This window comes from Phocoena phocoena, chromosome 7 (assembly GCF_963924675.1).
Source record: "Phocoena phocoena chromosome 7, mPhoPho1.1, whole genome shotgun sequence".
NCBI classification, from domain to species: Eukaryota; Metazoa; Chordata; class Mammalia; order Artiodactyla; family Phocoenidae; genus Phocoena; species Phocoena phocoena.
In genome coordinates, this window is record NC_089225.1 from 78,981,958 (window position 1) to 78,994,942 (window position 12,985).

At 35.8% G+C, this 12,985-nt stretch overlaps 1 non-coding gene across 1 annotated transcript; it reads left to right on the top strand.

Moving 5' to 3' along the window:
• The first annotated feature begins 6,842 nt into the window (after positions 1 to 6,842).
• On the top strand, positions 6,843 to 6,949 carry LOC136126218 (U6 spliceosomal RNA). The gene has a single exon (XR_010656106.1). It is a non-coding gene; the product is annotated as a U6 spliceosomal RNA (small nuclear RNA).
• Positions 6,950 to 12,985: the final 6,036 nt, after the last annotated feature.

The following is a 12,985-nucleotide window of genomic DNA, read 5'->3' on the forward strand; positions in this document are numbered from 1 at the left end:
CATCGATTTCATTTGTCTTTAATCATTTCTCCCTTTAATAAGTTGTGAATTTTTTTAAAAAATCATTATAGTTTATTTGCCTATGTTATAAACCCCTTCATTTTTCAGCGTTTTCTATAATCTGGGCCATAGGATTACCTTAATTTAGATTAAATGGTTTCAGAAAAACTAGGAAGGTTAGGAAGTCATTTGGAGGTGACGTGAAAGAGTCACACTTTCTTCCTTTTGAAAGCATTTTTACAGCGAATTCCATGGATAGTTTCAAATCAATTCACTTCGAAATGATAAAAGATTGTGTCTTTTAAGCTTTAAAGGGCAATTAAAAAAGATTTGGTCATTTTTTTGTATACCTCTTGTTTTAACAAAAAATACTTAAAAAAGAATGACCTTATGAGACTGTTTTTACGATTCTTGAAAAATGATATATTTTAGGATATTAGCAAAGTGAAATTTCTGGAATGGAAAGTGTTGTTTTCTATAGTTACTGTCAACAAATTACCACAAGCTTAGTGGCTTAAAAAACAGAAATTTATTTTCTCATAGTTCTAGAGGACAGAGCCCTAAACCATTATCACTGAACCAAAATCAAGGTGTCACAGGGCTGTTGTTTCCTCCAGCAGCTCTAAGGAAGAATCCATTCTAGTTTCTGGTGGGTGCCGGCATTCCTTGACTTGTTGCTACATCATTCCAACCTCTGCCTCCATGATCACATTGCTTCATCCTCCTCTGTGCAGATGAAATCTCTCTTGGCTTCTCTCATATAAATACACTTGGGAATGAATTTATAACCCACCTACATAATCCAGGATAATCTCTGCATGTTGAGATCTTTAATTAAATCCCATCTGCAAAGATCTTTTTTCCTTATAAAGTAATATTTACAGGTTCCAGGTATTAGGACATGCTCTCTTTTGAGTGGACATTATTCAGCATACTATAGGGAGTCATTAGTGTGCCATGGTTGTGATTTTTCTCAATTTCTGCTTCATGTAAACATTCGATAAATAGCTAAATGTATTTATATATTGTTTTTAACTGTTAGTGCATTTTAGAGTATTTTAATAGACTTTTTCTATTAAAAAATCTCATTGGTCTTTTTCAATTGAGAGACACTTTAACAAAAAGATATGGATGTATCCAGTGTTGTTTATAAATTAAAACACACACAACAGCTAAGTGCAAATGAGTTCTACTACTAAAGATTCCAAATTAATTTTTCTATCAAAATCCATGTGCATATGAGAAACAAAAAAAGCAGAGAAAAACTCAATTTCGTTTCTTTTATGGTTGAGTAATATTCCATTGTATATATGTGCCACATCTTCTTTATCCATTCATGTGTTGATGGACACTTAGGTTGCTTCCATGTCCTGGCTATTGTAAATAGTGTTGCAATGAACATTGTGGTACATGTCACTTTTTGAATTATGGTTTTCTCAGGGTATATGCCCAGTAGTGGGATTGCTGGGTCATATGGTAGTTCTATGTTTAGTTTTTGAAGGAACGTCCATAATGTTCTCCATAGTGGCTGTATCAGTTCACATTCACACCAACAGTGGAAGAGGGTTCCCTTTTCTCCACACCCTCTCCAGCATTTACTGTTTGTAGATTTTTTGATGATGATCATTCTGACTGGTGTGAGGTGATACCTCACTGTAGTTTTGATTTGCATTTCTCTAATGATTAGTGATGTTGAGCATCATTTCACGTGTTGGTTGGCAATCTGTATATCTTCTGTGGAGAAATGTGTATTTACGTCTTCCATCCATTTTTGGACTGGGTTGTTTGTTTTTTGGATATTGAGCTGCATGAGCTGCTTGTATATGTGGCACATATATACAATGGAATGTTACTCAGCCATTAAAAGAAACAAAATTGAGTTATTTGTAGTGAGGTGGATGGACCTAGAGTCTGTCATACAGAGTGAAGTAAGTCAGAAAGAGAAAAACAAATACTGTTGCTAACACATATATATGGAATCTTTAAAAAAAATGGTTCTGATGAACCAAGGGGCAGGACAGGAATAAAGATGCAGACACGGAGAATGGACTTGAGGACATGGGGTTGGGGAGGGTAAGCTGGGATGAAGTGAGAGAGTAGCACTGACGTATATATACTACCAAATGTAAAATAGATAGCTAGTGGGAAGCAGCTGCATAGCACAGGGAGATTAGCTCAGTGCTTGTGACCACATAGAGGCGTGGGATAGGGAGGGTGGGAGGGAGATGCAAGAGGGAGGGGATATGGGGATATACGTATACATATAGCTGATTCACTTTGTTAGGCAGCAGAAACTGACACAACATTGTAAAGCAATTATACACAAAGATGTAAAAAAAAAAAAAGCAAAGAAAAGATAGCTAATAGTCTTAGAAAATATTCAGCCTCACTACTGATTAAAGAAATGCACATGAATTCTGTTTGATCCCACTTTTTCTCTTTAATACTAAATAAGACAATAAATATCCAACCAGTTTTTAAAACCTTAGTATGTTGTCATATTAGCTTTAAATATTTTTTGAAAGATATACCACAGCTGCAATGGAAACACATTGAATATCACCTCATTGATTTCATTCCCCTCTCCTCCTGTCCCAGAAGTAACAACTGTCTTGAATTTGGTACACTATCATAGCTACATGTTTTTTCATACCCTTACTACATATATGTGTGCTTTCCATATATTTACTTCTTGTATGTATTTATTAAGCAATCAGTATTGTTTGCATGTTTTAAAGTTTTAAATTTTTTCACTCAAATTTATGGTTTGCTATTTTTCCACGTTAAAACACGTAGATTCAATTCATGCATTTAAACTGCTAAATTAAGTTTCCTTGTGTGGCTATATCCATGTTTACTTATCTATTTTCCTTTTGATGGAAATGTTTCCAATGTTTTATTATACAAAATGCTTCAATGGAGATAACATTTTTCATGTCTCAAAATGACAAGAGATTTTAAATTAAAATACTCCATGATGAAGAGAATTACTGGTAGGAATGCAATTTGATACAGTCTTTCTGGAAAACAATTTGGCAACATGTGCCGAGACCTTAAAAAAATATGCATACTCATTAACACTATAACATTACTTCTAAAAATATACCATATCAGTGGTTCTCAAACTGTGGTCCCCAGATCAGCAGCATCAGCACAAGCAAATTCTCAGGGCCCTACCTCAAACCTACCTGACCAGAAGCTTTGAGGATGGGAATAAGCAATCCACGGTTTACCAAGCCCAACAGGTGATCCTAACTCATGCCAAAGCTTAGGAAACAACTGCTCTAGATAACAGTTTAGAAAGTCTCAAGGATATTCACTGCAGAATCACTTTTAAGAGAAAAGGTGGGACTCACCCTCAATGTCTTCATAAATCTTCAAAAAAATGTTGATATAAATAATGAAACAAATATAGCATGAAAAATTAAATTATGTGGGAAAATAGCTTTGCTATTACGCTATAAGAAAATGGCATTATCTAAAGTCATGTATAAGTGATATCACACAGTATTCATCTTTTTCTGTCTGACTTATTTCATATGTAGAATCTAAAAAATATAACAAACTAGTGAATAAAACAAAAAAAAGAAGCAGACTAACAGATACAGAGAACACACTAGTGGTTACCAGTGGGGAGAGGGAAGGGGGAAGGGGCAATATAGGAGTAGGGGAGTTAAAAAAAAAAAAGGGTCATTATGAGATTATAAGAAATTGGGACTTCCCTGGTGGCACAGTGGTTAAGAATGCGCCTGCCAATTCAAGGGACACGGGTTCGATCCCTGGTCCAGGGAGATCCCACATGCCATGGAACAAATAAACCCATGAGCCACAACTACTGAGCCTGTGTTCTAGAGCCCTCAAGCCACAACTACTGAGCCACATGCCTAGAGCCCATGCTCCACAACAAGAGAAGCCACTGCAATGAGAAGCCTGCACACCCCAACGAAGAGTAACCCCGCTCGCCGCAACTAGAGAAAGCCTGCATGCAGCAACGAAGACCCAACGCAGCCAAAAAGAAAATCATCTGTGTGAAACTTTTGAAAATTGCAAAGCACTATATAATTTAAAGAATCTTTTATTCAATAAAAAAGTTTTAAAAAATTAGAGAAAAAATAAAGTTGTACATAGAGCAAAATCATAACTTTTTTATGGTATACATCCAAAGGTAGTAAATAAGAATTTTCACATATATGTACACCTACATATAGTCTGAATTAATGTATTTACATTTAGTTAATATATCATTCATTTATGCTATCATTTGTGACCTCACTAGTTGTATTTATTAACTATTAAAAATGATAAAGCTTATGTTTTTATGAACATAAATAATAGCTACTGAGGTTTTTTAACTCCAAATACCATGATGCTTCGATGTGCAAACAGGTTTCCAACAAGGTAAACTGAGTTTTAAAAAGATGTCATCTTATGCAATAATTTACTTTGGATTGACAGTTAAAAGTAATATCTAGATGATGTCTATAACATATTCACACATATTCTAAAAGTCTATTAATAGAAATATAAGGAATATTAAAACTGGCTGGTGTGATATCCAGTGAAATATAGACTTAAATTCTATGCCATTAGAACTTGCAAATTTATAGGAATGTGCTTTAAATTTGTTGGCAGTTGAATTTCTATGTAAAGTTCTCAGTATTCTCTATAGCTATCAAATGGATCATAATAACCTCAACATTCATTTATATAATTCAAATTATATTATATATAACCTCATTTATTTTTTTAAAATAACTAATATAATTTTGCTCACATCTGATGTATATACCATGATCAAAATTTAATTCCAATTTTCCTGAACTAGAGAATAGGTTTTGTGTGAGGTCCGTAGCAAATTTAATTTTAACTCGTAATTCTCAATATGTTCCTATTACTTTCAAGAATAATAGGGAGTATGCCTGCAGGTAGTTTAATACCTTTAAATTCCTATGGATCACAATGAAATACCATGTAGCTCAGTATGCTTCTTATTTCAAAGGTTGTGGGCTGCTAAGAATATACTTTTATTAAAATTCCTATTAATTTTTGCTGTCCATCTGAATATAATATTACTTTATCACTTTTCTATAGAATAAAACAGTGAAGAAAATATTACTTTATTTCTAACTACTTATTTGGTCAAAAATAGAAAAAGAAATTTAGAAGAAGTCAACTATGTCATAGCCAAATAATATCCAATTTTTGAATATTTTAATAATGAAATGGCACAATTTATACATCTATCCATGTAGTGATTTGTTCAAAAGATACTTAGCATTGAGCCAAGGAATTGTACTAAGCATTAGGGATAGAGCAGCTAGCAACAATTAAATCCCTGCCCTCAAGAAGCATTCATTCTAGTGGGAGTAATAGACAACAAACACATAACAATTCAAGTACTCATACTGTGATAAAGAAAAAGAGGAGTTTTATGTAAGAAATGGATCTGAATTAAACATGAAAAGTGGATAAAAGCATTCCAAGAATAAAGCAAAGCCTATGCAAATGACCTAATGTGAGCAATTGCTGGTGAGAAGTGCTCCGAGGAGAGCGAGTAGATTAGAGTGGCCAGAGAATTGGGAACAAAAAAGAACAAGGTACCCGATAAGGCTGGGGTAAGGGCAGGGACAGATCACCAGGCTTCTGTAAATCATGATGGGATATTGAGCTTCTCCTGGTACTAAGAAGCCATGATGTGTCAAAGGCTAACCCTGACTACGCCGGAGACATGTTCGTGAGGGCACAAAGATGTTACAGTGGGCCAGGCAAGAGATGGTGGGAACTTTGGATGCAGGTGATTTCATTTCACATGGAGAGACACACATGTCTTCACAATCTGTTTGGGAATCTGTGTTGGAAACAGAACCTGGTTACAAACTGGATGGGGGGTAGAGGTGGGCTGTGGATGGAAAGGTGCAAAGTTGACCCTTCGTTGACTTATCTGGAAGGAGTGGAGTTGTCGTTTACTAAGGTGGAGGCACTGGGAGAGGGGTAGATTTTCTGTCTGTGGCATGGGCCATCTTAAGTTTGAGATGCTTGTAAGACATACAAGTGAAGATATCAAAAACATATAAATTAATATGGTGCTCAAAGAGGAGGTCCGGGCTAAAAAAAAAACCCTCAATTTATCTTTTTAATCTTACTTTTCACATTCAACTAAATGTAATGCATAATCATTGGGGGGAAAATAGTATTAAAATGTAACACAGAGTTCTTTTTCTATATATACACCCATACACACAGATGTGTGGATAATTATTATTTATAAGAAATTGAATTATATTTTTTAATCTGATTTTTAACTTAATTTTTTAAAGAATATTTTCTTCAGAGAAATATAGATTCCTTCTGATATATGTAACTTTACTGAGCACATAATGTTGCTTTCTATAGTTAATCAGAAAATTATTAAACCAATTCTTATTTTTATAAATGTAGATGGTTAGTAATATTTTGCTACAATAAGCAGTACTACAAGGAACACTCTTTTATGTCTTTGTTTAGTGAAATTTATAGTTCACAAGAAATACTACATAATATGTGTGCTTAATGTATATAGACAGGATTAAATTAATATATCACTTATAGTCAAAAAGTAGAAAATATGAATTAATTTCTTTTGCAAACAACTATAAAGAGAGTTCTGGATTTTGCCTGCAATGTTAAATGTTTTAAAGCTGCAAGTAGGAAGACAGATATCAATTTCAACATTAGGAATGAAAACTTAGTATATAGGAGTATGTAGCTTCTAAGGAATAAAAAAAAAAAATTCTATTACATTAGATTTCCTAGCTTTCTTCTCTTTTACTCCACACTAAAGGCCCTGTCAAGATGTCAGACGGGTACTTGCTTCGGCAGCACATATACTAAAACTGGAACAATACAAAGAAGATTAGCGTGGCCCCTGAGCAAGGAGGACACACAAATCCGTGGAGGCTTCCATATTTTTAGGTTGTTAAGAGAGCAGATCCTAAGAGTTCTCATCACAAGGAGAAGTGTTTTTTTTCTTTCCTTTTTATTGTATCTATATGAAATAATGGATGTTAACTAACCTTATTGTGGCAATCATTTCACAATACATGTAAATCAAACTATCATGCTATACACCTTAAACTTATACAGTTTATTGTCAAGTATTTCTCAGTAAAACTGGAAAAAAATTTCAGGGTTTCTGAAGGTTAATGAGCATGTTTTGGTTCTGGAGACCTAGCTCACTTTTGTCTCCACGCACATAGCTGTCTGTATCTCTGGTCTCAGTTTACTTGGTGACACCATTGTTTGTAATAGATAGGAGCACTTTTTTCTTAAAATCAAGAGTCATATTTCCAACTTTACATTTCTGCAAACATCACTCCAGTTCTGTGCCCCCAGGAAATACAGAGGTACCTGATGAAAACCATTCCTTCAGAGGAGGATACACCCCCACTCTTTGATGCTTTTTCCAAGATACTTTACTAACAACAACAACAAAACTTTACTAACAACAACAACAAAAAGACACGTGAGTTCACTAGCTGCTGATCTTGGGGCAGGGGAGGGGTGCTTGCTGCTCTTAGTAACAGATATCACCTAGACATTTTAACTCCCTTTGACACCCCCAGTCCCACCTGCAAACTGGAAACTGAAGAAAGAGGTGTCTCAAAAACATGAAATCCTGTTTTGCCTGGCGGGATACCTTTATTCCTGAGTAATTTCTCCAAATAACACCCTTGAGTCTCTGAAAACGTAAAAATTGCCTGTAGAGTCAAGGCAAATGAGGGCTAAATCCATTCATTATTTCCCTGTAGACTCTCATTCACCTCTAGCTATAGGAAGCTTCACAATCACAGGATTGATGAAAAGTGTATAAACATATTATCTAGACACTCAGGTAGTCACAGGGAGAGGTTTTTGTTCCTGATTTTAATGTAAGCAAAGCTGAGCAGTGGAAATGTTCAGGTAAAAACAGATTTTTTCTTTCTGAAAGATAATATTTCTCATTCTGAATGATTTTATTCTTTTCCTTTGAATTCCATGGCAAATTCTGAAATCTGTTCATATTTGACCTACTCTTGTAACCTTGCTTATATCTTCATTACCCAGCAAGGAGTAAGCATAATTGATAAACAATCCATGGTCCTAATCTTTGCTTTGCTATGGATTGTCTTTGAATCTCTCAGGATAGTCTAGATCGTGTTTTGGTAGCAAAGTACTCTAAACTCTCATGGGGCTAAATACTACTTAATAGTGCTCACCACTCAGGGACCCTGGCAGATAGATCAGCCATCATCTCAAACATTGCCAATCAACATGCTTAAGGGAAAGGGTGTGCTGAAGGGTCTCACAAGGTCAACTCAATGATCTGGAACAGAAGTGGCATGCTCTAGTCTTTTCTATTCGCAACTCACTGGCTAAAGCTAAACATATGGTCCCATCAAAAAGATACCAAGACATACAATCCTAACATGTTTCTGAAAGCAAAGAGCCAGAAATAGTTGAGAAATAGCAATAAGGACCATCCCAATCCTGTAAATGAAGAACTATTTTTTTCTTTCAAAAATGTTATAGGGAAAATTGAGAAAAGCTAACTGGATAGCAAAGTATAGAAAAACACATTTTCCATTGTTATGAGTCTGCTTATAAAAAGTAATGTTCCACCATCTGTATGCACAATTTCTTTGTAAATAACAACATGGGAGCTATTAGTCTCTTATCTCCAAATGTACATGCTTTGGGACTTCTGTCATTTATACCTCACCTTTTTCCAAAAAGCTTTTGAAGTAGCTTACAAAGATATATAAAGCAAAATAGAATAAGGAAGAGTAAGTCAGGAAAAAGAGAAAAGAAGGAGGAGTTAAAAGACAAAGTTAAAAATGAAATTAGAATCTAATATTTGACAGGAGATCTAGTATGGTTTTCTGGAAGTCAGTGACAAATTTGGCTCTGAACATTCTGGGAACCATGCAAAAATGAAATATAATCAATGGTATGATACATAGTATCTACAAGTTAAAAGTAAAATATGTCATGAGAAGAAGCACAGTAATATTTGGCCCATGAGTCCTCATGAACAGAGAATATATAACATAGTACAGAAAGTAACAGAAAGCATGTCTACAATAAACTTAACACTATAAAGCTGCATTTATTATATTTTTACTATAGCCTCACAGGCCCACATCACAATTATTTTTATTATTATTTTCAGGTTTACTGATAATTATTGTAACGATTTGGCCCTGTTTGTCAATATCCCACATTCATCCAGGATATGAATGATGCAAAGAAATAAGGTTTCCCTCCCAAATGTAACATTCATATAAACCACAGCTCACAAACATGCATAAAGACTGCTGAATATGGCCTTCAACTGTTTACTTCACACATTACTGTTTTTAAACTCGAATTTGAATGTCTTTAGGTACAGAATTTACTCTCCAGATTGGCCATAATTTCTCACCACTTCCTACAATGATCCAATTTATGTCCTTCATGTAGCCCCTGTAGGAATTAGAGTTTGAGACCCCTGGTACAAAATACATTAACTCAGTAAAATAAAATGTTCCATAAATTCAGTGTCTATTCCCTCTATACCAGCTGCTTTGAGGAAATATAAAATAAACAATAACTGTACTGATGTTTCTCAAACAGCTAAGTCTATTGGGGAAGATAATGGCAAAACATCTGAGAACATACAGTACTAAAATGACTATTTTATATATTTTGTAGCTCTTTATATTTCAGCAAACTATTTCACATTCATCGCTGCAGTGGCTTCTTTCAAGAATCCCACTAAATAATCAAAATAGGATAACAGTTCCCATTTTTCAGATAAAAACACTGAGATCCAAAAAGTTAAGTTGGATTAACCTCACGTCAGAAGGCTAATCACAGATATAGCATAAGCTCCATGGAGGGCTCTTTCAGTTTTACATCCTGCACAGACCTACATATTGCAGGCATTTCATAAACATCCTCTAAATTAACAAGGAAAAGAAACTCTAGGTCAACACACGTATTGATTCATAAACATGAATAGTAGAAGAAAGCTTATAGATAAGAATGATCACAATCCACAAATCACACTATACCATACCCAATACACATATATGTAAATTAAAAAATATATATCTATATATATAACCACATGCTATTTATAACCTCAAGACACTTGTGATATGTAGGAAAGATGCAAAATGCAAGGTACATAAAAATTTATATATAAATATAATAATCCCAAATATTCATGAAGGGAATCAGTGATTAGCCTTACTGCTTTAAAAAAAAAAATCAATGGATTTACTCAGAGGAAAGTATCCTAGAGTTTGTGGACTTCAAAAACAAGCAAAGCTATGGTATTTACAGTATTTACAGCATTTATTGCAATATTATCTAAAATAGCAAAATATTGGAAACTACCTTAATATCCATTGATAGAAGCAAGTTGAATAAACTATGGTACATCATCACAATGGAATATTATATGGCTCCACAGAGGAATAATAAAGAGGGCCATATGCTAACATTGGTGATTTTTACACTGTATTGCAAAGTGAAAAAGGTCAAGACATAGAAATAATGAATATACATAAATATATGTACACACTGCTAATATTGGTGATTTTTACGCTGTATTGCAAAGTGAAAAAGGTCAAGACATAGAAATAATGAATATACATAAATATATGTACACACATACACACATATATATTAAACATATGCATAAAACATGCGTATGTGTGTATATATTAATAATATATGCATGTATACCCATACACATATATATCGGGGACAGATACAAAGATATGCATACATATATACTTAATTATATTTGCAAAGAAAATAAACACTGGCAGCATAAACCAAAAATTAATAAAAACTGTAACCTTCAGAGTGTAAGGTGTGGCAGGGATTTTTATAAAAAGTGTGACTTTTATGAATATACTTTGTTACAGAGTCTTGACTTTGGACTCATACAAATGATTTATATATCAAAAAACATAAATTAAAAATTAAAAAGCAATCTCCAAATATCAGAAACAATTTGAAATGAACAAACCTAATTTTACCAAATTTGTGACATAAGCACAAAGAGAAAAAGATTCATTTCAGATGATCTTAGCACAAAGTACAAATCTGACCACACATCCTTTGTAGTTTATATTCTAAGAGCAAATAGAGTGGCACAGTATGTTGTCAATGCACTCACAGAAAATCCAGCTTGTTTTAGGAAAGTGATTACATCTTTGCAACAATGGAACAGGTGGGGAAGGAAGTCGCTGAGCTCAGCAAATACAGATACTTGGTAGCATTATGTTTCCCAAAGAAAAAGCTTAAGATAATTAAAAATTCATGAATACGTAAATTCAGGCATTTCTCTGAACAAGGCTTTGTGAGGATCACTGTATGTATCCATCAACGAGGACTAATACTCATTTATTTGATACATTTGGAATATCACTTATAATGAGACTATTTTATGAATAGATTAAGGAGGTAAAGAAACTGGACTTAAGGCACATTTTCATAAGCCTAGGACTGACTGAAAACTTATTTGCTAGATATTAACCCATTTCTCTTTACTGAACAGGAGGAAATGGAAAGCAAAAAGGAAACTAGATCAGACTAAAGATAAACAACATCTTGGAAAACAAGAATTAAACACTGGAATAGGGAGATTATGGAACTTCTTTTCAAAACAATACACTATTAATTTACCTTAATTTGAAGCCACAGTGAAATCCCTTAAGATATGTTGAAACATAAAATGTAAGATAAAATTTAACCTCTGGGGGAGATGTTAACATTTACAAAATACAGACTAATGTTGAGTTTAGAGCCAAAATCATTTTGTGATTCTCAAGTTAGTCTACTTAAATTTTGTGCCATCTTTATTTGATTAAAAAAAAACCTGGTTTTACAATTAGCAATATATTACCACTTAATTGTGAATACAATTAAATATACTATTGTAAAATTATAGAATTTAAAGAAGATGGCGGAAGAGTAGGACTCGGAGATCACCTTCCTCACACAGATACATCAGAAATACATCTACACGTGGAACAACTCTTACAGGACACCTACTGAACGCTGGCAGAAGACCTCAGACCTCCCAAAAGGCAAGAAACTCCCCACATACCTGGGTAGGGCAAAAGAAAAAACAGAGACAAAAGAATAGGGACGGGACCTGCACCAGTGGGAGGGAGCTGTTAAGGAGGAAAGGTTTCCACACACTAGGAAGCCCCTTCATGGGCGGAGACTGCGGGTGGCGGAAGGGGGAAGCTTCAGAGCCACGGAGGAGAGCACAGCAACAGGGGTGCGGAGGGCAAACCGGAGAGATTCCCGCACAGAGGATCGGTGCCGACCGGCACTCACCAGCCCAAGAGGCTTGTCTGCTCACCTGCTGGGGTGGGCTGGGCTGGAAGCTGAGGCTCCAGCTTCTGTCGGAGCCCAGGGAGAGGACTGGGGTTGACGGCGTGAACACAGCCTGCAGGGGGTTAGTGCACCACGGCTAGCCGGGAGAGAGTCCGGGAAACAGTCTGGACCTGCCGAAGAGGCAAGAGACTTTTTCTTCCCTGTTTCCTGGTGCACGAGGAGAGGGGATTAACAGCACTTCTTAAAGGAGCTCCAGAGATGGGCGCGAGCCAGCGGCTATCAGCGAAGACCCCAGAGATGGGCGTGAGACGCTAAGGCTGCTACTGCAGCCACCAAGAAGCCTGTGTGCGAGCACAGGTCACTGTCCACACCTCCCCTCCTGGGAGGCTGTGCAGCCCGCCACTGCCACAGTCCCGGGATCCAGGGACAACTCCCCCGGGAGAACGCACGGCGCGCCTCAGGCTAGTGCAACATCCTGCCGCCGCACGCTCACCCTGCATCTGTACCCCTCCTTCCCTTCAGTCTGAGGGAGCCAGAGCCCCTGAATCAGCTGCTCTTTAAGCCCGTCCTGTCTGAGCGAAGACCAAACACCCTCCGGCGACCTACACCTAGAGGCAAGGCCAAATCC